At 48.4% G+C, this 22,061-nt stretch overlaps 1 protein-coding gene across 9 annotated transcripts in view; it reads right to left on the reverse strand.

The window, feature by feature from the left end:
• hmga1a (high mobility group AT-hook 1a) overlaps nt 1-22,061 on the reverse strand; it is a 122,977-nt gene that overhangs the window by 70,293 nt on the left and 30,623 nt on the right. Inside the window, exon 5 of one of the 9 annotated variants that reach the window (XR_011955383.1) lies at nt 5,600-5,709. The exons of 7 other annotated variants lie outside the window; for them this stretch is intronic. The gene's annotated coding sequence lies outside the window, so the exon portion shown is untranslated. Of the gene's footprint in view, nt 1-5,599; nt 5,753-22,061 lie in introns of all 9 variants that reach the window. One more of the 9 variants, XR_011955386.1, reaches the window with a different exon arrangement.

The following is a 22,061-nucleotide window of genomic DNA, read 5'->3' on the forward strand; positions in this document are numbered from 1 at the left end:
AAAAAAACCACAAGTCCTTTTCTAAGAAATAAGAATGGAAATTCACTGAATTTTAAAGCACAGAAAAATAATTTGGTCTGTTATACCCTCATCTTTAATGAAGCGGTTGCTTATACCTGTCCAATTGCTTGGTAGTCAAGCTTTGCTTACGTGACCGGGTATGAGCTCAGCTGCAGACGAAATAAAACTGTGAACCTAGGTCATTTCGATCATGACCATACCTTAAAGATTTGTTAATCAAACTGGTTTATAATGAAATACATACAATCATGTATTTATCTAAAAAGATCAATATTTTTAATTCTGCTTGCGTGTGGTACAAATGTCAAGATAAAATGATTAACAACATTTGCCTCATTGAAAATCACAGGCATGAAAACCCACCCACAAGGCAGCTTTTTATGGGCTATCAGCTTGGATCACCAGTGGCATTAAGATAACAAAACAGCCATTACAACGATACATCCTGTGTGAAAGAAATAAATTATCAGACATCTTGAACCATAAAATTTATCTTACAAAGGGATGTGACCTTGAAAAGTTAATTACTTTTGTACAATTCAGTTTGTCTTCTTTGATCTCTGGTCTGTCTCTGGCCTGATTAGCTACTAACTATTTCATTATATTCTTGTTAGGGCCATTTAAAATTCAATGAGCAAAATTAATGCTTACTAGTACCCAGGTTTTACATTTCAGAAATCTTCAAAAGATGATTATTTAGCCTTTGATGTAGCCCAGTTTTCACCACGCACAGTCCAACAATTCAATGCTGCTCACCCATTAAATCGGTGTCAGATAATTCAGCCATGCTACAATTTCCTTTCATAAATTAGGATTCAAATCTAGTAAATCGGCCCCCACACTGCTCAAAAAATAGCTTCCATGACAGAATCATTAGGAGTGGAATCCTCATAATTCTCATTTAATTGCTTCAAAATGTCTAGACCATTTTAAGGTTCACATTCACTCAATGTTGAGTGTTTCTCCAGCAGAAGCCTTGCAACAGACCAACAATTCCACATAGAATAAAAGGGGTCTGCCATTGTGAAGTCTGGAAAAATCAAATACTTGACAGTCTATTTTCCCTACCATCAATAATACATCAAGTCAGAAAACAAACAAAAGTTAGAGTCAGAGATATACAGCACAGAAACAGACCCTTCAGTCCAACTTATCAATGCGATAAGATATCCTAACCTAATTTAGTCCCATTTGCCAGCACTTGGCCCATATCCCTCTTAACCCTTCCTATCCATACACCCATCCAGATGCCTTTTAAATGTAATTGTACCAGCCTCCACCACTTCCTCTGACAGCTCATTCCATACATGCATCACCCTCTGCGTGAAAAAGTTGCCCCTTAGGTCCCATTTAAATCTTTCCCCTCTCGCCTTAAACCTATGCCCGCTAGTTCTGGACTCCCCCACCCCAGGGAAAAGACTTTGTCTATTTACCCTATCCGTGCCCTTCATGATGTTATAAACCTCTCAGCCTCTGATGCTCCAGGGAAAAACAGCCCCAGCCTATTCGGCCTCTCCCGATAGCTCAAATCCTCCAAACCTGGCAACATTCTTGTAAATCTTTTCAGAACCCTTTACAATTTCATAACATCCTTCTAATAGTAGGGAGACTAGAATTGCACACAATATTCCAAAACTGACCTAACCAATGTCCCATAGTGCCACAATATCACCTTCCAACTCTTATACTCAATGCACTGGCCAACAAAGGAAAGCTCAGCAAGTGCCTTCTTCACTATCCTACCTATCCGCGACTCCGCTTTCAAGGAACTATGAACCTGCATTCCAAGGTCTATTTTTTCAGCAACACTTCCCAGGGTTTTACGATTAAGTGTATAAGTCCTGCGCTGATTTGCCTTTCCAAAATGCAGCACCTCACATTTAACTAAATCAATCTCCATCTGCCAATCCTCAGCCCATTGGCCCACCTAATCAAGATCCCATTGTACACTGAGGTAACCTTCATTGTCCCCTACACCTCTAATTTTGGTGTCATCTGCAAACATACTAACGATACTTCCTATGTTCACATCCAAATCATTTATATAAAATGACAAAAATCAGTGGATCCAACATTGATCCTTGTGGTCACAGGCCTCCAGACTGAAAGGTAACCCCTTCACCACCACCTCTGTCTTCTACCTTCAAGCCAGTTTTGTATCCAAATGGTTAGTTCTCTCAGTATTTCATGAAATCTAATGTTGCTAACCAATGTACCTTGAGGAACCTCGTCGAATGCCTTACAGAAGTCCATATAGATCATGTCCACTGCTCTGCTCTCATCAATCCTCTTAGTTACTTCTTCAAAAAACTCAATCAACTTCATGAGACATGATTTCCCATGCACAAAGCCATGCTAACTTTCCCAAATCAGTCCTTTCTTTTCTAAATACATGTAAATCCTGTCCCTCAGGTTTCCCTTCATCAACTTACCCACCACCGGTGTCTGGTTCACCAGTTTACAGTTCCCTGGCTTTTCCTTCATACCTTTCTTACATAGTGGCACCACGTTAGCTAACCTGCAGTCTTCCAGCACCTCAACTGTGACTATTGATGATATAAATATCTCAGCAAGGGGCCCAGCAGATTGCTTCTCACAGAGTTAGCAAGTTTTGAGAAGATTTGTAGCTCAGGTTGAGGTTCTGGATGTAAGTTTGCTCGCTGTGCTGGAAGGTTCATTTTCCGATGTTTTGTCACCATACCAGGTAACATCATTAGTGAACATCTGGTGAAGCACTGTCGTTATGATCCGCTTTCTATCTATGTGTTCAGGTTTCCTTAGGTTGGTGATGTCATTTCTGGTAGCGATGCCATTTCCTGTTCTTTTTCTCAGAGGATGGTAGATAGGATCCAAGTCAATGTGTTTGTTGATAGAGTTCCGGTTGAAATTGCAGTGTACACACCACCACAAGCAAAGGTTGAGGAAGCTCTGGGTGTGCTGTACTCCATCACTAACACCCTGGAGACGGAACACCCTGAGGCCCTGTTTAATGTAACTGGCGACTTCAATCAAGCCAATCTAAATAAAGGTGCTGCCCAAGTACCACCAGAACATTACCTGCCTCACCAGGGGCCCGATCATTTTCGACCACTACTACATCACTGTGAAAGATGCCTACCGTTCCAGCTCCCACCCTCATTTCGGGAACTCCAACCACAATGCCGTGTTTCTTCTTCTGGCTTACAGGCAAAAGCTCAAGCAGGACACCCCTCATGGATACAGATGAAGTGCTGGTCGGAGGAGGCAGAGGATCAACTCCGGTGCTGTCTGGAATCGGCTGATTGGGCCACATTCAATCAGTCCGCAGGTACCTTGGACGAGTATGCCTACACCATCACAGGTTTTATCAGCAAGTGTGTGGAGGACTGCATACTGAGCAAGTCAATCCGGATGTTCCCCAAAAGGAAACCCTGATAAATCAGGACATACAGAACCTGCGAAAAACCAGGTGCGAGGCCTTCAGATCAGGAGACCCACTCAAATTTGGGAATCCAAGTATGACCTTCGCAAAGCCATTAAGACAGTCAAGGACCAATACTGATCCAAACTAGACACCCGGCGACTATGGCAAGGACTGAATGACATCAGATTCTAAAACAAGAAACAGTGCAAGATAGCAGACCATGATATATCCCTCCCAGATCGTCTTAACGCCTTCTATGCTCGCTTTGAGCAGAATTGCGGTGGAGAAGTGACACCAATTCTGACAAGTCCCAATGAACCTATCCCAACAGTCACTGCATCAGAGGTCAGATCAGTTTTCCTTTGTGTGACTCCAAGGAAAGCGATGGGACCAGACGGAGTATCAGGACGTGCACTCGGAGCATGCACAGATCAACTGGCAGAGGTCTTCTTGGACATTTTCAACCTCTCCCTGCAGCAAACCACTGTCCCTGCCTGTTTCAAGAGGGCCAACATCATCCCTGTGCCTAAGAAGGCTCATACAGCATGTCTCAATGACTACTGCTCAGTGGCCTTAACTTCACTGGTTATGAAGTGCTTTGAAAGGCTGGTCATGGCATTAATCAACTCCAGCCTCCCCACTACTCTTGACCCACTCCAATTTGTCTATCGGATCAACAGATCCACATCAGATGCCATATCACTTGCCCTTCACTCCTCCCTAGAACATCTTGACATCAAAACAGCTACATAAGAGTCCTACGAATTGACTACAGTTCAGCTTTCAACACTATTATCACCTTGAGACTGATAACTAAATTTAGTAATCTTGGATTAAGTCCCACTCTCTGCTACTGGACTCTCAGTTTCCTGACCCACAGGCCACAATCAGTGAAGATTGGGGACAATATTTCATCCTCACTGACACTCAACACGGGACCCCCCAGGGGTGCGTACTCAGCCTCCTACCGTACTCACTGTATACCCATGGCGGCATCACCAAATACTAGACTATTTACAAGTTCGCTGATGCCACCAACATAGTCGATTGAATCTCAGATGGCGATGGAACAGACTACAGACAGGAGCTGGAAGACCTGGAAAAATGGTGCACTGAGAACAACCTAGCTCTCAATGCCAGCAAAACCAAGGAACTCATTATTGACTTTCAGCAGGATGTTACACATGTCCCCCACTCATTAACAGCACAGAGGTGGAATGAGTGGAGAGTGTCAAGGCCTTGGGAGTGGTCATCCACAACAAGCTTTCTTGGACTCTTCATGTGGACGCACTGGCTACAAAGGCCAAACAATGTCTCTTTTTCCTCAGGCACCTGAGAAAATTTGGCATGACAGCGAATGCCCTTGCCAACTTCTTTACGTGTGCCATCAAGAGCATTCTGTCTGGATGTATCACTACCTGGTATGGCAACTGTACCATTCAAGATCAGAGACAGTTATAGAGAGAGTGGTGAACTCGGCCTGGACAATCACAAAAGGCCAACCTCCTATCTATAGATTCCATCTACCAGGCCCGCTGTCAAGGAAAGGCCGCCAGCATTCTCAAAGATCCATCCCACCCTGGCAATGCTTTTCTACAACCTCAGGGAGAAGGTAAAGAAGCCTGAACACGCACCAGCCGGTTTCAAAACAGTTTCTACTCTACTGTTGCTAGAATACCGAATGGACTCTCAAACTCTTAGCATTCGCCTGTACCTATGTTTTGGTTTTTGCCGCTGTGTACCTATTATTTACTAATCTATGCTATTTAACTATGTGATCTGCCTGTATTGCTCGCAAGACAAAGCTTCTCACTGTGCCTTGGTGTATGTAACAATAAATTCAATTCAATATGAATGTCATGCTTCTAGGAATTCTTGTGCGTGTTTTGGTTTGGCTTGTCCTAGGATGGATGTCTTGTCTCAATGAAAGTGATGCCCTTCCTCATCTGTATGTAAGGAACCAGAACTCTATCAACAAAACACATCGACTCGGATCCTATCTACCACTCTCTGAGATAAACCACAGGAAATGACATCACCAACCCAAGGAAACCTAAACACAAACAGAAAATGAGTCATAACAACAGTACTTCACCGGAGGTTCACTGATGACGTTACCTGATATGGTGACAAAACGTCTGAAAATGAACCTTCCAGCTCAGCGAGCAAACTTACATCCTTCACAGAGTTCTAGGGTACACTTGATTGGATCCTTTATATCCACCTTTATGCATTTTAAGACATCCAGCAAAGTTCAGGTGTAGACAGCAGAGATCGAGTGAATCCTTAAAAGAGTATAAAGGCAGTAGGTATAGTTAAATTGGAAATCTGGAAGGCAAAAAGGAGACATGAGATAGCTTTGGCAAATAGGGTTAAGGAGAATCCAAAGAGATTCTAGAAATACATTTGGGGTAAAAGGGTAATTAGGGAGAGAATAAGGTCCCTCATGGATCAGCAAGGCAGCCCTTGTGTGGAATCACAGGAATTGGAGGAGATACTAAACCATTATTTTGCTGTAGCAGAGGCAAGCCTCCAAACATAATGCAATTCTCCTTTCTAAAAACAACCAGCAAACTCCATTTGAGGTTAGGTACTAAATAATTAGAATACAGTGCATATACAATGATATCATTTTTACATGTAAATACCACAATGACGAAGATGCATAAATGCCAACGCTGCAGAAAGCATTGTAAAAACAGTATTTGGAACATGGAGATAATTTCAATATGCTCACAAAGATTCTAAACAGCATGCATAGTTATCATTCTCCAATTCTGTTTCTGACTGGAGAATGTGTCGAAAGGAAAATTAGTGATATATAGATAAACATGACGGGACAGGACAATTAATACTATTTTGAAGCATGCTGCGAGATTTAAAATGAAAAACAAAATTACTCTCGTTTGTGAATAAGGAAAGGTGGGCAAAAATGAGAAATCATATAACTTAGGAGCAACTTTGTGGTCTCTGGTATGGCTAAAGCTGAACATCTTTCATACCTCTTGAACCAATCAATGCACCAGGCTCAACATCCTCATTACACACCATGGAGGATTTAAAAAAAAAACAGCCTGACTTATCTTACTTATCAGCAAGCCAGTGGGTGTAAGAAACCAGAAGTGAGAAGGACAGACCTGAAGGGGGGTGATAAACCGCCCCGTGTTTCCCGTGGAGCAAGGCCCACATCGGGAGAGCCAGCAGTATCCATTTTAAAGCAAATAGTATTCATTCTAAAACAGCAGCTGCCAGCCCGACCACAGGATCAGGAGAAGGGGGCCCAAAGACAGATCCGAATACACACCGGACCAGACACTAGTCAGGACTCCAGACAATGGTCATGACTCAGATCGAAACCCACCTAAAAATCGCATCAAGGTTCCAACTGACACACACCCATAACCTGATCATGCAAAACAGTCCTACACAAAAGGCAAACACCAAACGAACAAGATGAATCTAACAGACACTTTGGAAGTAACAAAGGGGGGTGCTAGCCTCCAGCCCTCACGGAGAGACAAGCAGATAGTACCCGGACCCATTTACGTAAAGATAAACAGCACACCTTTTGTGTATGCTGCCGACTCTCCGAGGACAGCAGGAAGCTTGACATTCACACACTCCAGCCATGATTCCCACCATTCACACTCATTCATACCCAATCTCCTACATCCTGACTCATGAAGTATATAACTTGTAACATCACATGTGGAACGGGAGAGCGATTGAGATTCGGACCTCGGTTGGTCTCTGCCGGCGTTAAACACTTTAATAAATTACCGATTGTCGAACCGCACTCTGGGCTCGGACTGAGATCATTTCATCCGCGCTAACAATTGGGGGCTCGTCCGGGATAACGACGGCTGCTGGATCTCTGCGAAGGCTCTGGGTGAGTATCTTTACTCTTTTACCCCTCTCGTAAAAGTTCCCCAGAGCCCCACAAGGGACTCCGCTGCCGGCCGTTATCCGAACCTGTGAACAGAGTGGGTCCGGCAGTCAGGTAATGATAGAGCAGGTAATGATAGAGTACTCTGTAAGAGTGTGTGTGTGCGCGTGTGAGTGATCCTCCACGGGTGGGCGATTCGGATCGCGAAGCACTGGTAAAGGTGTGCATGAGACGGTTTTGATTTTCGTTTACTGTCATTTATTGTTGACGGGTTCTAGTAACTGATGGACAGAATTTCCCTGGACCGACGATTTTAGGCATGAGACCTCGACAGATTGACCCCCCTGTGTAAAACACTGACAAACAAAGCTTTCCTGGATAACCTCTGCAGTGGGAGTTTAGGGGATCCCATTGTACGTTGAGCCCGGTTTTTATTTTGGCGCCATTCCTAGAGTCCGCAGTAGGGTCTGGAAGGCCTACGCATGCGACAAGATGGGAAGTCCTCCAAACCAGCCTGATGAGCGGAGCCTCTGGGCCAAGCTTTCGCCCATTGCCTCCGCAGTCCCGGGTGGTGGCCTCTGTGGGATTCGCACGGAGAGGTCTGAGTTCACGCCCCCCCCCCACCCACCCCGCACACAGGCCACTGGTTCACGCCTGGTGCTGGCGGGTACACGCGGCCGCCGAACTTCAGACGGTGACAGAAAGACTCACGGGGTTTATTTTTAAGGTTGCGCGCCCTGGTACAGGCCCGCGCCGCACCCTTTTTATTTCATTTTTTTTTGTTTTTCTAGTGGTCTGCGCTCACGCCGTTCCCCCCTTGCACACGGGCCCCTGGTTCATGCCCGGTGTTCGCGGGGCACGCACGGTCGTTGGGCGTTAGGCAGTGAGAGTGAGACTCACAGTAACCTGGGGTCGCGCGATCAGGTATAGACACGCACCCCGTTTGTACCTAACCCACACCTGCCTTCGTCAACCCGGGGGCTAGGGTCCGATTTCAGGGAGTGGGCTCCCCAACTGGGAGGTGAATAAGTTAGCGCCAGTTAAATCTCTTGCTCTCCCACACTGGTAGTGTTGTCATTTCTAAGTCTTCTTTCCATTAAGCCCGCTGCGCACCCACCCCCCCACCCCCAACATGGCTGGCTGCACGGCAGGCGATTTAGAATGGGGGCCAGAAGGCTCCCTTACTCGTTTCATAGCCGACGAGAATAAAAAGGTCATCAAGGCTATGCTCCGATCGGGCTGGCGGCCAGCCGGCCCGCTGGATGCCCAGCGTGAGTGGTGGGTCCGTCAGAAAAGTGATAGATACGAGAAAGCCTGCATCCTTGTGCTTCAGGCACATGTTAGGCTCACTAGCAAGGTCCAACTATACGTGCAAGATAAGCAGAAACAGCCCTCAGAACACCTCGAAGCCCAGGCGCGTGCCAACCGTACGATCTTACCGACATTATCTGAGCCTCCAAGCGCCCCACTGTCCCCCACCTGGGACTGGGAGGGGCTCGTGGACAACACAGGCCCCCGGGAATCACACGCGAGTCTAGCTCGCGCCGCTCCGATTAAAGTTGAATATACCCCCGGGGGTGGGGAGAAGGGGAAACCAGCGTCCCAAACCCACAACCCCCGCCTTAAAATGATATACGTCTCCTTAACCCCGGGTGATACCATGAAACTCCTGGACAGGCTCCCCACCCTCAAGCCCTGCCACAACAATGCTGAATTTTGGCAGCGGCTTAGGGAGATGCAGTTCTGCCACAACCTCCACAATAGGGACGTGGCCGGTCTGGTCTGGACCAAACTCCCGGAGAACCTGTGGTCCACGCTCTGATCTGTGCACCAGAATGGGTCCTGGTGCGCCGACCTCAGCGACAGCCGTTGCAAACAGGAGGCCGCCCTTGCGGACTTTAAGGCCGATTTCAGCGAGGCTCTCGGCCACACGCCGGTCGACTGGAACGCCATTGTAGCCGTCACCCAGAAACCCAGCGAGGGTGCTCAGGAATATGGGGCCCGTAAGTTCGAGGCCTTTCAGGCGCATAGCGGGATCCCCGATGCTGACCGGCAGAACCCCGCATTTATCCAACTATATAAGGACGGGTTAGGCCCCACACACCAGGCTGTCCTCCGGACAGGCCTGGTACTCTACGTCTCTTTCACGGAGCTCGAGAATTGGGCCATGTCCCTCGATAACCAAGCCCCGGCCACCGTTGCGGCACTGTCGACACCCGGGCTGCTCGTTTGCTACCGCTGCAGACAGACGGGTCACTACGAGTCTAACTGCCCGCTCTCCTTCCGACGCCCCGGAGACCCTGACCCGGGTCAGCACCGGGGCCGTTCCCCACCGCGGCATGCCCACCGTCGGCGCTCCTCACACCCCAGCGAACAAGGAACCCCCAAGCAGGGAACCAACGGCAAAACACGGCCGCAAAAACCCCACGAACCCCGCAGCCCTAGCCCGAAGCCTTCCTCCCCCGACTGGGATCAGCTCAGTCGCGGGCAGCTGCTTGAGCCCGGCGTAAGGACTGAGTAGCGTCGGCCCCCGCCGAGGGAGCTGACCCCCGTATCTGGGTTTCTGCATCGCTTGGGGCCCGCCGATGCAACATTTTGATAGATACGGGGGCGTCAGTCTCCCTCACCGACCTCGACCTCCCTTCCACCCACCACTCCATTTCCATCACGGGGATGGGGAGAAGCTCGGTGGTGGCCCGCCGTAGTGAGGCCACCCTCCTGGAGATCGAGGACATTCTACTCCCCGTCCACTTCTGGGTTTGCCCGAACTCGGAAGGGACAATCCTGGGCATTGACCTGCTGGGCGAACTGGGAGCGGTGATGGATGCGTTCCACCAGCGCCTCCTATGGATGTCCCGCAAATCCCATAAGAGTGCCCTTGAGGGTAGATGGGTCCCCACTAGATCAGTCGCTGCACTCGCGCCCTGTGTCTCTATCACCCGGGACTGGACCGGAGACGGCGCCTTCGGAACAGTCTGCCAGTTGGTCCCGGAGGTCTGGGCCACAAGCAAGCAGGACTGCGGCCTTGTCCGTTCCCCTCCCGAGCGGATTCTCGGACCTGTACATCCCCCGCACCGACAGTACCAGATCAAACCCGAGGCGCTGCGCGCCATAGAGATCATCGTGGCCGAACTCACCGGCCGCAGTGTCTTGCGACCCGCGGTGTCCACTACCAACTCCCCCATATGGCCAGTCCGTAAGCCGGATGGGAGCTATTGGCTCACCATCAATTATACGGCACTCAACCGGGTCACACCCAAAGAGCACCCCATTGTTGCCAGCTCGTCCACCATCTTTAACGGCCTAGAGCCTTCCCATCTGATCTTTACGGTCCTGGACGTGGCAAACGGCTTCTGGTCCATCCCGCTGCACCGTGACTCTCAGGACAAGTTTGCCTTCACGCTGCGAGACAGGCAATACACATGGACCCGGCTACCACAAGGCTTTCACAACAGCCCCAACATTTTCCACAGGGTCATGAGTCGGACCCTCGAGGAATGCGACCTATCCCCCTACTCTAGCACCCTCTTGCAGTAACGTGGACAACCTCCTGATCGCGTCCACGGATGCGCGCTCACACCTGGGAGCCCTGATCACCGTCCTGCGCACCTTCGCCTGGGCAGGTTTTAGAATCAGCCCCACAAAGGCCCAGATCGGCCTGGCCACAGTCCGATACCTGGGCCACGACATTAGCCAGGGTAATAGGACCCTGCCTCCCGGTCGTAAGTCGGCCATCGCCGACATGCCACGGCCGGACACAGTCAGGGGTATCCGCCACGTTATGGGCCTTTTCAACTACTGCCGCGCCTTCATAGCGCATTTCGCCACCATCGCTGAGCCCATCCAGCGCCTGGTGAAGTGGGGTAGGCCCGGGGCAGAGAGGGTGGAATGGGGCCCCAAGCAAGACGATGCCTACTCCAAGCTAAAAGCCCACCTCCTCAGTGCCCCGGCCCTGCGCCTTCCAGACCTCTCTAAACCCTTTCACGTCTTCTATAGCCTGGAAGGGGGGTTCTATAGTCAACCAACTCTCTGGGGACCGCATGAAGCCCATAGGGTACTACTCTACTAAGGAGTCCCCGGTCGTGAGGGGGATGCACCGCTGCGTGGCCGCACTGGACTGCGCCCCATGGGCCGTCCGAGTGTGCGAGCCGGTCACCATGTCCGGTCAGATCATCCTGCACACCGGACACACTATAGTGGAGCTCCTGAATACGGGACGCCTCCGAACAGTCTTTGACGCCCGTAGGGCAACCTGGGAGGCAGTCCTCCTCCCCCGGGACCAATCCATTAGAATAGTTAGGGACACGGTAATGAACCCCACGGATGGGATTATAACTGTAGGGGAACCCCACCACTGCCAGGCCGTCATGGACTCGGCTGAGGAGGACTACGTTGCCGATAGTCCTATCTCGGACTCCGACCTGGTCCTATACGTTGACGGCTCACGCCGGTTGGTTGAGGGGTCCTACCGGACGGGTTGGGCAGTGGTCGACGTCATGGGGGCCACCCGAGAACAGGGGACATTAGACGGCGATACCTCAGCCCAAGTCGCGGAGCTGGTCGCCCTCACGGCAGCGCTCCGCATGGGAGCGGGCAAGCGGGTGAATATTTTCACCGACAGCCAGTACGCTTTTGGGGTAGTCCATGATTACATGACAGCATGGAGCCGCCGGGGTTTCGTCACGGCCGGCGGCAGCCAGATAAAACACGAGAACACAGTCCGTAACTTAGTGGCGGCAGCGCGCCTTCCCCTGCTCATGGCCGTTGTAAAAATCAAGGCGCACCAGTGGGCCACCACCGCCGAACAGTTAGGGAACCATTGGGCCGACCAGGCCGCCAAGGCTGCCGCAGGTGCCCCTCTACCCCCCGTACGCGCTGCGGCTGTGAATGGAGTCCAGGACGTCAACGTCCTGGATGTCCAGAATGGCGCTCAGCCCGAGGAAAGGGAGGACTGGAGGGCAAGGGGCACGATCCCCAACCCCGATGGGGTATGGCGCCACGACGGCAAGGTAGTGGCCCCCGCAGCAATCAGAACAACCCTGATACAACTACATCACGAGCCCGACCACCCAGGCCGGGAGGGGACACTTGCGAGGCTGCAGAACGACTGGTGGTGGCCCAGACTTGGCCGCGACGTGGCCAAGCACTGCCGCCAGTGCATTGTCTGCACCCAACATAACCCAGGGAGGCCCTTGCACATTCCTATGGCCCACCAACCACGGCCCAAGGGGCCCTGGGAGAACCTCCAGGTCGACTTCACAGGACCCTTGCCCGCCAGCCGCGGCAAGAAGTACTGCCTGGTCATAGTCGACCACTTCACGCGCTGGGTAGAGGCTTTCCCGACATGGGACTGCACATCAGCCACTGTGGCCAGAATCCTGGCATTCGACATCTTTCCGCGATGGGGGGTCCCGCTCCAGATTGACTCAGACCAGGGAACACATTTCACGGGACGCGTGATGAAACTGGCCTGCCACCTCCTGGGTATCAGGCAGCACTTCCATGTCCCCTTCCACCCCCAGAGTTCGGGCATTGTCGAACGCATGAACTGGACCCTCAAAGTGGCGATCGCGAAAGCGATCGCCGACACCGGTCAGGGCTGGGTGGACATCCTGCCCTGCATTCTGATGCGCCTCAGAGCCACCCCGGGCCGTGCCACTGGCCTCACTCCCTTCGAACTCATGACGGGCAGGGCCATGAGACTACTCGAGACCGTCATCGAAGGGGGTGAGGACATGGCCCCACTTTGGGATAGGATGGCCCATTACATCAGACAGCTAGACACGCAGCTGCGGGCCCTCAGACAGACCGCCCGCGATCAACAGGATATCAGGGACCAAATGAAACAGCAGCAACAACCGCCTCCCCAACCCCTCCCGGGCGTTGGGGACAAAGTCCTGGTCCGGGCCACCCCCGACCGGCCCGGCTTCACCCCTCGGTGGCTGGGGCCGCACGAGATCATCCTCACCAGCGACACCTGCGCCTGCATCGATATGAAGGGGAAGGGCAGGTGGAAACATTGGTCCCAACTTAAACCTTTCCCCCAGGGCCCGACTGGACGGACGACAAAGACAAAGACGGACGACCGTGGTCCCCGTCCTTAACCACACGAGACTAATGTGTGGAGTGGCCGGAACATCGGCCCAGCCACCTGACTGGCAGCCACCACCGACTTATTCCCCTGCTCACCCGCACTCCCAACACGCCTGACGAGATTTTAACATTTTCTCCCCTGACAGCAACAGTGGTCCGGGGGAGGGGGCCGCAGAACACATGTTTACTGATCATACACCCTGACGAGGGTGTCTCTCTCTCTCTCGCTCTCTCCATCTCCCTTTCTCTTTTCTTTCACAGATCATGTCCCACCGGTGCTCCGTCCTCCACATCCTCCTCTTCACCATAGGACTTGTACCCTCTTCCTCCGGAGCTTCAGACAACTTCTACCGCCATGGCGTTGCCTTCAATTCATCCAGTGCCATCTGCATCCCTGCAAGGGATAAGCCTGACAAGGTCGACACATTTTTTAACGCCTGGCTGGAGGTCCTCCCGGACATACAGACAATCTGCCTACTCTGCACGTGCAGAGGCTATGGACCTGTGGGGGGTGCATGTTCGGAACGATGTGCGCTATGCCAGATGACCTCACTTCGGCCCCGGCTTTCGATGCATTCGCGATGCGGGACCTGTCCGTTTGCGGTTACTATGAACTGACCAATGCCGCCGTGATTTCTCTGTTATTGTGTTTCTCGGCCCCCCCAACCACACCACCAACAACCACGACTCCCGAGATACTACCATGCCCCTCTCTGAGGCCGGGGCCCACGGGGGGACTGGTATTAAGGGAGGAGGGGGAAGTCCTTTATGATAACATCCGACACGAGGTCGTGCCCGTGCTGGTCAATATATTGGGCATCCGGGTACCGGAATATTGCACAGCACAGGTATGCAGCCTATACACCATGATGGGGACAGAGGTGATAGAGAGGGCTATAGATGCCATGGGGGCAACCCACTATCGAACAGACATACACAACACACAACGACACAGATGGGACATTATCAGTGACGCCCTCACAGGACTCAACACAGGAACATCCGTCGTAAACTCCCTAGATATCCAGGGCCTTACCGAGAAAATCGAACAGCTAAAAAGGGGTGATGAGAGACCTGTTAGCAAGATCCCTCACACACCAGGCAGAACAGACATTTCTGGGGGAAGAGGGAGCACACATTCAACTCGACGGCATTGCAGTCCTGGAGACACATGTCCACACCATCAACCGCCTTATTGATCGGGAAAGGGAAAATACGGCTCACATTCAGGAGGGGCAGCTGTGCCATGCGTATGGCCTGTGGATGGTAGCCCAGATCCGACACAACCTGGATCAGATACAAAGGGGGGAGGTGCCCGACTGGATCGATAGCACCAAACTGGCCTCACTCGCAGGACGCTCCGGGACACTTGATAGCCGGACCCTGAAGGGAATGACCCGGGTGTACCCGGTGATTCCCGACTGTGAGGTCAGTGAGGCAATGGGAGTCGGGATGGTCCTCCTGATCCCAGTGGTTACCCCGGGGTCTGGGCCATTTCCCCTGTTCCACATCGAAAACATTGGAGTAATACGGGAGAACACCTCCCTCAAATATATTATGGCACACGACACAGCCATCTCCCGAGACGGCGCAGTGTAGCGGTGCCGCTTGCAGGCTGCAAACAGCGAGGGGCAATCACAATCTGCCCCCACCCCTTAAGGCGGAGTGAAACAGCGGAATGTGGTTCAACCGTACACAGGGCTGCACCCTTGAGATCGAACCCACGGGCCCCCACTTCACTAGGGCGGGGTATGGTGGCAGGGGACAATATTGTGTCTCTACCTTTGAAACGTCCTTCTGGTTCAACAGACTGCAATGCCCGATTCCCCAGCACGAGTTCTGCTTCACCCCTAGGCGCCCAATGACGATTGGACAAGTCCATATCTTGGAGGTCCGACGTCGGGAGCCCGAGTCTATACAGGCCGCCGACGAATTCAGGAACACCCTTAGGGAGTACCAGGAGCCCAAACAAGCCCCCATCCCACATTTGGCCGAGGTCTTGGGAGAACCTAGGACACGGGTGGGACACTCAGTAAAGCTATACCATCAATTGCAAGCCCATATCAAAGACCTAGAGGAGGATGCAGAACGGCTCTGCAGACCCAGGGCTGGGCCCAGAGGGTTTGGAACTGGGGCCTGAATGTCAACATACACCCCTTGGTCAGAATCATCTCCCATGTCATCATGGGGGTACAGTTACTGCTAGCTCTGGCCTGGCTCCTGGTGGCATGTCACTCATGCCGCCAACATAAGGCCAGAAAGGCCATGGACTCCTGGCGAGCAATCAGACACCACGAGCTCACGGGGCTCGAACTAATGTAACCATCTCCCGGGACTATCCAAAGGCCCCATGACTGCAGCATGACGGCCAGCGGAATGTACTGGGCAGGGTAACAGCTTTTAAGATGTCGGCTTCGAGGGTGTGGATGTGGCCAACCCCTTGCCGAAAGGGGGGGACTGAAGGGGGGTGATAAACCGCCCCGTGTTTACCGTGGAGCAAGGCCCACATCAGGAGAGCCAGCAGTATCCATTTTAAAGCAAACAGTATTCATTCTAAAACAGCAGCTGCCAGCCCGACCCCAGGATCAGGAGAAGGGGGGCCCAAAGACAGATCCGAATACACACCGGACCAGACACTAGTCAGGACTCTCAGATCGAAACCCACCTTATAATCTCGTCAAGGTTCCAACTGACACACACCCATAACCTGATCATGCAAAACAGTCCTACACAAAAGGAAAACACCAAACGAACAAGATGAATCTAACAGACACTTTGGAAGTAACAAAGGGGGGGTGCTAGCCTCCAGCGCTCACGGAGAGACAAGCAGATAGCACCTGGATCCATTTACGTAAAGATAAACAGCACACCTTTTGTGTATGCTGCCGACTCTCCGAGGACGGCAGGAAGCTTGACATTCACACATACTCCAGCCATGATTCCCACCATTCACACTCATTCATACCCAATCTCCTACATCCTGACTCATGAAGTATATAACTTGCAACATCGCGCGTGGAATGGGAGAGCGATCGAGATTCGGACCTCGGTTGGTCTCCGCCGGCGTTAAACGCTTTAATAAATTACCGATTGTCGAACCGCACTCTGGGCTCGGACTGAGATCATTTCATCCGCGCTAACAGACCAAACAGGAGAGTGACAATATGAAGTTTATGTTACTGATTGCAGGTAAATCAGCTGGAAGCCATTGCACCACACCATTGCTTGGACTTGCTCTTCAATTAGCACATTTGCACTAGACAAGACACCACTGTGCCTGGACTTCAAGTCAAGAAAAAATAAGTAACTTATAATTGTAGTGTACTGGCACTGTTGCAATTCCCAACCCACTCCTATTTTTCATTATTATTCTGCCTCTCAACAATATCCAAAAACATATCAAATTCCACATGTATGTTGATAGTTCTATCTCGCCACCACCTCTTGAATCCTCCACTGCTTCTGATTTCTCATGCTGCTTGTGAGACATCTAGTGCTGAATGAGCAGAAGTTTCCTCTAGCAAAATACTACGCAGACTGATATGTGACAGTCCCTGACACTAATTACATTCACTTTGCCATTGTCTGTGGCTAAACCTGACTGTTCACAAACTCAGTGTCCTACCTTATTCTATGACGAGCTTCCAACACCATATCCCCACCATCATTAAGTTCCAACTCTGTTACATTGACAATCTTCACCGCGGCTTCAGCTCATCTGCTTCCAAAATCCTCAGATTGTCTCAGTTACCTCTCATCTCAAATATTTCAATGCTGGACTTGCTAGCCTCCCATCTGGCACATTCCCTAAAAATGAACGCATCCAAAGATCAGCTGCATGTATCCCAAGTCATAGTCACCCATCGCCTATGTTCACTAATGTGGCCTAATGTTCACTTCTCTGGCCTGACAGGGATGTAAAAATTAAATCTAAACATTATTTTCAAATCACTTATTAGCCTCATACCTTTCCAGTTCTGTGACCTCCTGCACTCCCTAAAAATCTCTGGGTGATATTTCATATTTCTTGGGAGTAGTAAAGGAAGTGGAACAGATATGGAGGGATCCATTAACTCTCACCCCCCCTCTCCCTCTCCCCCCCCCCCCTCCCCCGCCGTCTCTGTGCCAATCAAGCATCAGATGGTCACATTGTGGCTGTCCAACAGGAAAGAGGGCCATAATAGATGCATGGAAAACCATTTCCTTACTACAAACTGTTCCCTTTTCAATCCTGCAGTTACTTTTTGGGCCAAATTGTCATGCCTGCCTCATGTCTGAGATAGGGAGTTAATATAAAATATAATGTTTAACATCTTTTACAGCTACATTCATAACAGTACACATCACACCTTGGTGTGAATATACAACATGTGGGTTATCAGAAACCATACTGCAGGATACATCATCCAGCAAAGAGATAATGCCCCCGTCACCATTAGAGTTGTAAAGGTGCTGACCTCAGAATCAATTTTTATGAATCTTTGACATAACAAAAAGAGTTAAGCAGTCATTAATTATCTTACAGATGTTGTTACCTTCCCCAGCAGTACCTGCGAGTACATTCAACTACGGCCACATGGCAATCTCTTTAAACTAAGTTTCTGCTGCCTTGCATAAATGACTCAAACTGCTTTAAGTCAATCTGGTGAGAAATGCAATGGGCAACAAAAAGAACTGCAAAAGCCTCATTAAAGGGCTACCTCATCCATGTGTCTTCCAGACCCAGTAATGTTGGTGTATGTGCATACGTGTCTGGTGTGTGTGTATCTAGCTCTTTGTTCCTGATGTCCCTTCAATTTAACTTCTTGTGCATCTGTTTTTAATAGTTCTAAACATTAATAACATTGCTTTCAACTGTCCAAGTATTAATCTCTGGAATTCCTTTCATAAGATTCTGCCTTGAACTACCCTGTTTTAAAATGTTCCTTAAAACCTACCTTTTTGATAAGGCTTTCGGCCATCTGCCCCAATATTTCTTTATGTGACTCAATGTCAATGTCAAGTTTTGCTCGACAGCCTCCTGTGAAGTACTTTGGGACGTTAAGATAATTGAAAGTTGTTGAAAACATGTCCTCAGGCATCCAACTTTATAACCTGGGTGTTGAAATTGATATGACTACAGTAAACAGGTTAGAGGACAGTAATAATAGTCTCACATTTAAGTATAACTCAATAACATTATTTGTAGCAGTGGACTAGGACTAAAGTGGCATACCCTATACACCTCATACAGACGTTAGTTTCTATGTAAGTTAATTAATTTGATATTTATTAATACAATGTCTGCTTCCATTCATCATTTAATATTCTATGTAACATACCTTACCATTCAAGTAGCAGAGGATTCGTAGTACCAGAGTAAATACTTATGCTCTGTCACAAATTTACCAGTTTGTAAAACTAGATGAAAATAATATTTGGGTGCAATTCTCCCTTATTTCACTTCCATATCATTTGCATAACGCTAGCAATTACAGCAGTAAAAATGCTCTCTCTTTCACAACAAATACTTAGCAGAATTAATTGGATTTCAACCAAACACTGAACTGCAACAATGGATTCAAATGGGAAGCAAATGATAAAGATAGGGAGTATTTCCAGGGAGAACCTGGCATCCTTGGGGACATGTCAAGCTGGATCACTGGGGAGTTCTGCAAAACATCTGCTTTGATAAACAGACCAAAGCTAGCATCCATAAAGTATCTTTAAAGCATTTCTAGAGCTATATAGGCAGGATCTATATGTTACTTTAGTAAAGTGTAGGCTGCTTTTGTCAGTAGAATAGTCAGTTTGACATAGTTCGGAATTCAATTTTGGTAAGGAGGCATCAATTACTGCATTGTTAATTGGAGTTGGTCAGATTCTGAGGGATGTGCCCTTTGTATTGGAAGCAGCTGGGCCAATTCAGCCTTGAATAAATCCCAGTGTGTTGCCACCTAGACTCCTGAACAGAGAGTGGACTCAGCAAGTGCTCCATCTGTCAATCTCATTGAAGTGAAGCAGTGGCGGGTAGAGGCTTCAGCAATGCTGCAGTCCCTTACACACAACTGTGTGTCTGCTCAGAGACAAATCCTGGAACAGCGAGAGGGAGCAAGGCAGGCAAAGCAAGGAAAAAGAAAACTTCAGAAAACTGAGAACCAGAGGAGAACATTGAATCAGTTATCCAAATAATCAACTATCCGAACGCAATACTGCCCGCCCATCTCATTCAGATAATTGCGGTTCCTCTGTAAATAACTGGCAAGGAGTAAAATCAAGTTAGCGTGCTCATTAAAAGATAGTGGGCGATAGTTGCAAACAATGTGCCTTCAACAATTTTAGCAGGACTTGGTCTGTCCGTTATGCCAGCTTGCAATAGTACTTCACAGCTTTCCTTTCCAATTTCTTATTTCACTTCCTTGGATAACCTGACAGATATCCAGATATTAACTGTGTCCTCCAGGGCCTTAATGGTATCCCCTCCAATTGCCCCATCACATCTCTTTGGAGATCTTGAAGGTGCCTCACTATCCTATTCATGCCAGCTATAAGGAGAACAAAGTCTCTTTTAGCCTGCCATTGGGGCATCTTCAACAGCATAATTTCCTGTTAGTTTCCTTCTTTGTCTCGGAAGTATCTGCAGATCAGAGGAATTAAAGCAGGGTGTGATACAGGGGTCAATACAATTGTCCCCATTGGCTTGAAGGTAAAGAACTGTAATTTCTCAGAGGTCATCTATTTAAAGAAAGAAAATCAACAGATATATCACAAATAAACTATTTGTTAACAGAACCACTGACATAACAGACACTGATTTGCCAAACATTTGGCTATTATCTGCCATCACATGAAAACAAGTTATCCATTTACAAACTGTATGAACTGAACATCAAGAATGTTCATAATAATAGAACAAGAGCTACTAAAGAACTGATGTCATTCCTGGGAAATGGGTATTGTATGTCCTGCAGGGTGTCAAAGCAACGTCGCTAGCCTGACTTGGATGAAGTGCTATAACCAACCCGTTCTCATTTAAATTCCTCCAGCCAAAGGGCATGAGAAAATCAATTCCTCCGATTCTGCCAGCTTTTTTTCAATATTTGGAATCGGGAGGTCTTGGTATTAGATGCTGCTCTTCGCTCATGTGGACAGCATTATCTTTGAATAATTTCATTACCTGGAAATGCATTTATTTTTCTGAGCTTTGATAAGGGAAGAGGGTTCCTGCCATCAGAATTTTATTCTTTCCTTCATATCTAGGGAAGGAACTTTTCTTAACAGAAGTGAAGTGTTCACCTCAGTTCTGCCTTAGATTCAAATAATTTTTCCCAACTGGGTTCAGAAATGAAGCTCTTAACAAGCAAAACTCCTTCAATGGTAATCAAGAGAACCTACTAAGCAAAGGAGATTTTTTTGACTCAACCAGATCTCTTAATAAAGGGCAAAGAATTAATACACTTGATAATTTCATAAGGGAACATAGTAGAAAACTTCCAGCAACAGAACATTTTCATATAATTCTGCACAAACTGAGTTCAGGAAATTATGTTCGGGTCAATTTCTGAAACTGCCAGATCGTACTAATGAGAATTATAATCAAGATTATAATCAAGACTCTTATCAGATTCTTGTACATTTCTGGCCACCAAAATCCCAGTCAACATTTTATTAAGTTGTATACCTGTTCAATTAGCTCATGTTGTCTAACTGCAGCAAGGCGGATTTCTTCAACTAAAGAAATTACGAACAGACAGAAAATCTAGTTCTATTCATGCTTGACTCTAATTTTCCATTATTCAGAGAATTTAAGCACACAATTTGTCTAATTTCTAACCCATTAAGAATTATACACCACCCATATTCTCAAGTCTTTTTTAAAAACAAATATTACAAACATTTCCACATTCAATTTCTCCCAATGACATGATAAATAATATATAACCCAGTGTTATGAAGACACACAAAACACAAAGTCACAGATATAATCCTAAATTACTTAAGCTCAGTTATCATAATAGAAGGATATCAAAAAATTCGTCTCAATGCCCTTTTGTTTGATTTTTTTTGTTATCCGATTGGGGTTCCCAATTGTAATCACCATCCAGCCCGATGAATGGTCAATAAGCATAGGAGATTTTCAGATAATGACATGCTCTGGCTCAAATGTGATGTCTTCCACGGTCATGCAGCATGTTAATAGTCTCAGACTGGACGCAGACATGAGAATGTCCAATTAGACAAGGTATCAGAATATTTCCATTGTTTGTAAAACTGTATCCCATTGAGAGTCCACACCTTGTGGATGGTACAAGGGAAAGTACACAAAGCTCTGTATTGGTGAAAGTGTGGCTCAGTAGGGTAATGCTGCATGGTCCTTTTTAAGCAATTTATCTCAGCATGGGGGACCGATTAAAGATATATGTGCAGGTTGTTTTACTGAGCCAATACTTTAAATGTTGTTTCTAAAGCATGACTTCTTTTAATAATACAGGGTTGCACAAGAATACAACCATTGTGTTATAGTGGACCTGACTGTACTCTGTTCAGATTCCATGTTTTGCAGAGTTAACAGTAAGCATAAGCTTTGGCTTGAAACATGCTTTCCTCAAAATTTCTATGAATATTGTTATACTTCACAATGACATTGCAATATTAAGACTGTCAAACAAAAATGTGGCA

Source organism: Chiloscyllium punctatum, chromosome 45, assembly GCF_047496795.1.
Source record: "Chiloscyllium punctatum isolate Juve2018m chromosome 45, sChiPun1.3, whole genome shotgun sequence".
Classification (NCBI taxonomy): domain Eukaryota; kingdom Metazoa; phylum Chordata; class Chondrichthyes; order Orectolobiformes; family Hemiscylliidae; genus Chiloscyllium; species Chiloscyllium punctatum.